Genomic DNA, 5385 nt, shown 5'->3' with positions numbered 1-5385 from the left:
AAACAATAACAGAATAAAGAAAAGAAAAATATGATAGAGGCATAGAGAGAGAATCTGGGAGAGGAACTCCTCAAAGAAATGATAGAAGGAAATTTCCCAGTGCTGTAAGATTATCTTGAAGATAGAATTGGGACTACTTTTATTTTCTTTAAACCTTTTTGTTTTTCTAATTTTTTTCAATGAGTGTACATTTTATTCAAAGGGAAAATTTTTAATTACGTATATGGTCTGAAAAGAATAAATAAAAGGAAAATTCCTAAAACACATGATGGGCTTTTTAAGGGAAATGAATGAAAAGTCAATTACAACTTCTCTAAGGAGAGAGCTATTATAAATTCAAATTGGTCACCAAATAAGAGTCATAGAAACTTTGCTAGAGGTCTTCCAAAATAGAAATGCTGATCCTTTCCACTTAATAGAAAATGGATTCTCCTATACTTTTTATTATTACTCTTTTTTTTTACACCTACAGCACCTGGTCTTCCTAGGTGGTCTCCCATCCAAGTACTAACCAGGCCTGAACCTGCTTAGCTTCCAAGATCAGATGAGATTGTGTACATTCAGGGTAGCATGGCTATAGTCTCCTGTGCCTTCTAGACTTGCCATCCTAGCTATATTATCAGAGCCAAAGCCAGAGTTGGCCTTGTGGAGCCTTGAAAACTCACATTAAGAGGTTTCACTATAAATAATAAAGAGCCAATGATAATTGTGCGACATGTTTTAGGAAGAACTGCCATCATCCATGGAGAAGAAGGAGGTGATATTCCAGGACAGAAAATCGAAGGAGTAAATGTCTGCTTAACAAAGGCCTCCAAGGCTGCTATTTACATCTGTTTCAAGAAATAAAACAAACAGAACCTTCTTTTCAGAGCATATTCCTGTATCCTAAACCAAACCCACGTGATCCTCTCTGAGTTCTTTGTGCTCCAGCCACCCTAGGGAGGTAAAATAGTGCCATTGTACTCATAATTGCAGGTTCTTCCTTACGTTGAACAGACACTCAGGAGAGTTTCCAGAGTCCAAAAATATATTGTGGCAAGATGGAGTGCATGCCCAACCCCTTGCATGGCAAGATGCTATTTCCTGGGGTCTTTTTACATTTATTTATTTTTCCTTTGATGTTAGAGTTTACAGAATAATTTAGACTTACCTACAACCTGTCTGTATGCAGTTATTTCCTCTAGAATCTGACAGTTTTATGGTCTACCAGAGAACTAAAGAGTAAGAGAGTTTCCTTTTAAAAATAAATAAATATATATATATATATTTTTTAATGTTAAAGCATCACAAGAACTCAAGCACCAATAAAGGGAATGAATACAGTAACCCTAAAAGAGATGCTAGTAATTCCATTCTAAAACTAGGTCCAAGTCCTTGCAGCAGATCTTGAACTATTCAGATTCATATTTTCAACAAACATATTAGCACCCACTATAGAGTAGGCATCATGCTGGTTGCTAAGAGTACAGTGCCTCTGACCCTTGAGGGGGCAGTGGGATGGTCTGGTATGAAAGAGACGAAGCTTACCTATCCCAGCACCTCCAAGAAAAGGCCTCCAAGAATGTCCAGATCCAGTGTGGGAGACAATGGGCAGCTGGTGCATGCACCAGCAGGTACAGGTCCCCTTCCCACTAGGATTACCAGAGACTCCCTCATGGTGGCCCCAGAGCTGGGTCTAGAAGAATTGCCATAAACAAAGCCATATGGGAGGGTGATGAAAGGCAGAGAGAGAAGTCTGAGTGAAAAAAGAGAGGGACAAGATACCTTGTGGTCTTAAATTGCAGTTCCTGGGTCACTACAACTATATAGCCATTCATCTGGCCAAGAGACTCTAGGAGCTGGAGCAATTTTAAAATACTTAAGCCTTTCCTTTGACATGGAAGCTGAAGGGAGTGAAGCAGGAAGGGAGGAATATCAGGAGGCAGAGGCAGGAGAGGAGGAGAACCAAAGGCCTTTTCTCAGTTATATTGTTAAGGATGGCTCCTTTGCTCATTTGCCTTTAAGCTGCCCTCTCAACCTATCCCTGTCACTGTCCCTCCAACACAGCCTGTCTTTTAGGACAGCCTTGGTAATGCGGCAGCAAGAAACAAACACTGCAGGGAATTACATCTGATATGAGCATTTCCAAACCAGATGTAAATTAATCACCTCTGATCGACCATAACCCAGATACATGTGCTGATGTCTACAAACCAGTAAAGAACACCAAGAAGCCCGTGAAATTCCTACTCAGGAATCCTGTGAAATTAGTGGCAGTCCCCTTGTGTGTATCTATAAGCTAAAGAGGAAGTCATTACACCCTTGCAATTTTCTCAGACTCTGCCAAAACACTCAAAGATGGGCCTCCCTCCAGGATAACCACAGGAAGGGCAATGGGTGGGGCAGTAATAGGACCAGATTCTGGCACTAACTCAGCCCTGCGGGAATCTTGCTCCCTCTGGGAAACCCCTGATGGCATCACTGCTTCTGCTGCATCTACCACCAGTGAGCAAAGCCTGGCCCAACTCCGAGCCACAGGTCCTCCAGCCACACCAGGTTTCCTGTAGTCAGGGCGGCCCAGAGAGTAATGCTTTGTAAAGTATCTTAAAATCCTCTAATGAGAGGATGGGCTACACATCTGTACTCTGGGAAATTGTGCAGCTGTTAAGAGAATGAAGGCGTTTTATCTGTACTGACAAAGTAAGATCTCCAAGATATGGCAATAGGTAAAGAAAGTAAGTTGCAGAGCAGACATATAGAATCACCCCATGTGTTTATATAATATATATATATATATATTCTTGCAAATACATGGGAAGTTTCTGGAATTATGGAAAATAACCTATTTCTGGGAGTAGGAGAGATAGAGGGAATTCCATGTTTATTGTATATGCCTTTGTGCTACTTTTATAATTCAAAAAATACTTTGAATACCTTTTCTACATTATATGATGAAAGAGGTCAGGGGAAACTATTATAAATATAATGTCTCTACGCTAACTGAGTTTTCTTCTTATTTTGATTTCATTTCTCTAAACCGATACACATTTCTGTATTAATACCACATATTTGCCAGGCTTACAGTAATGCTACTTCAGTTCAATGGAGCTTAAGCTTTATAGTGATATCAAATTAAATGTGAGCAATGTACATGTTATTATTTATGGAGAAAGACAAACATGCCTAAACACTGATGAGAGCTATAACTAATATACCCACAGTTGATCCAAAGGCCTTTGTCGTGTTGGTTTGGCCTGTTCAGCATCCCTTTGCTCTTTGTCTGGAATAGAGGAACTACCCTCACCTGACTTCATGGGATCCTGGTAGGATCCCCTGCCAAAGCTCACAACCCTAGCTGGCCTATCAGAGTACCCCATTCTCCCAGCCACGATTATTTACTCAGAGATAGGCAAGTGTCCTAAGCTGGACCAATAAGATTCTTCCGTAGATTTGAAATGCGGGCACTAAAAGAAAAATATTGTCTCTCTTTGTCTAAGATCATGAGCTATAAAGACCATGAAGGCTTGAATAAAGCCAGATAGAGGTAAACAGTTGGAAAATGGAGAGTGAAGGACAGAGCTTGATGGCACCTCTTCAATTTCTGGATTCAGCCACATTTGAAGCCACGATTACCACCACCCCCCACAATGTTCTCCTCATTTGCAAGAATAAATTCTTTCTTATGGCTTAAGCTGGATTTTGTTGATTTTCTCCCTTGTAACCTAAAGGGTCCTAGCTAATTAATATCACCATTTTTCTCTCTGGAGGATTAAGAATCCTCTCCATGATTGTAACTATCAGTCATACTCAAGATCCAAAATTAAAGTCTATATTCTAATATTCTGAATGTCATTGTTAGGTAGGGTATGCTATTTATATTCTTCAGGAAAAAGAGACACAAGGAACTTTCTATATGAAATTTCCCCCGAGGTCATACATTTCATCGGAAGCCAAGTCAAGAGCAAAAATAATTTCCCAGACTTTTCCTTTAAAAAATAAAAACGTTTTATTCTATGTTGAAAGCAAAAAAAGAGAGATATCTGCAAAATCTACTAGAGGAAGGAAAAGGGAAATGGAGTCTATCCTGATGATGTCTTAGTCAGGGGACAGCAATGACCAAAGCAAACCAACCTTGAATTCCTTAAGTTCCTAGACAGCTGAGCTTTATCAGACTAACCGTGTTGATTTCTTGTCTAAAATGATTCTCAAGAACTGATGTCTGCAGATGATGTGCAGAATCCAAGTAAGCATTTTTAACTATACTTATCTTCAAGTCAATTAGGTAAAAGATTCAAAGCTTTCATAATGTTTGTCTAAACCATAGTTTTATAGTGTAAATTAATGCCCTTATGAAGAGAGTTCACAATAAGTTCTGCTTTTTCAATGAGAAGTAAAATAAAAGCCTCGTGAATATTCGAGGCAAAAACCCAGTGTAAAAAAGGTTAAACTCTTTTTTACAGGAAAGTGGTGGACATGAAAGGAAATTCATAAGGAAACCTTTTCTGTGCAGATAATTAAAGCTAAAATAAGATAACAACCTGTATATGGAGTTGAGATTTTTCTCTCTTGCCAGGCATTTGGCACACTCAGAGCTCTACAGAAGTGTGCCCCATTCAGAAATTCTGTAATCAAAGCTAGTATAGGCCAATTCACCTAAAAACTAGCATTAATGAAAGAATGTACAATTCAGATAATGGACAACAACCAAAAAAACAATATGAATCCCGTGCCACCTTGTGCAGCTGAGGTGAGTTCTAGGCTGGGCACATAAGATCTCTGAGCCTCAACTTCCCCACCTGGAAAGGGATTGGACTAGATGGCCTCTGACCTCCTTTCTAGACACACAAATAATACTGCTTATAGTTTTTCACTGTGATCCTCAGAGATTTCACACATATATTAAGAAAAGGAAAATTGCAATTTTTAGTCTGTCGGGCAAACAATGCAATATGAAAACTGTAAAGAACTGAAGTGTTGACTTGCTTCTTCCTCTGTGTGCATAAAATCATGAATACTTCCCCCAGAAGACATTAAAGGAAGGCACAGACTCTATGAGATCCTAGCACATTATAACTAGAGATTAACCGATCATGAGCAAAAAGACAGTTATGGATAGGCAGGCTCCATCCTGAAGCTAAATCCATATTCTCCTTTCTTTGTAATCCATTGTACACTTACAGAATTGGCTAAATTAGGAGACAAGACAAGAGAGACATGCATATTAATACTACTTGCTCACAACAGTAAAAAATTAGATACTACCTAAACATCCTGCAACTAGGGTTAAACACTTTATGTTACACAATAAAAAATTATTCCACAATTAAAATCATGTTTAGAAGAATATTTAAGACACTGAGAAAATTCCCATTGAATATTGCTATGTTTTTTTAAAGTAGGTTACAA

General features: G+C 38.8%; 1 pseudogene; it reads right to left on the bottom strand.

Moving 5' to 3' along the window:
• Positions 1-463: 463 nt before the first annotated feature.
• LOC120597519 (uncharacterized) lies at positions 464-582 on the bottom strand (annotated as a pseudogene).
• Between the last annotated feature and the right edge of the window lie 4803 nt (positions 583-5385).

This window comes from Pteropus medius, unplaced genomic scaffold (assembly GCF_902729225.1).
Source record: "Pteropus medius unplaced genomic scaffold, Ma_sr-lr_union100, whole genome shotgun sequence".
Classification (NCBI taxonomy): domain Eukaryota; kingdom Metazoa; phylum Chordata; class Mammalia; order Chiroptera; family Pteropodidae; genus Pteropus; species Pteropus medius.
This window is presented reverse-complemented; position numbering and strand designations above follow the sequence as displayed.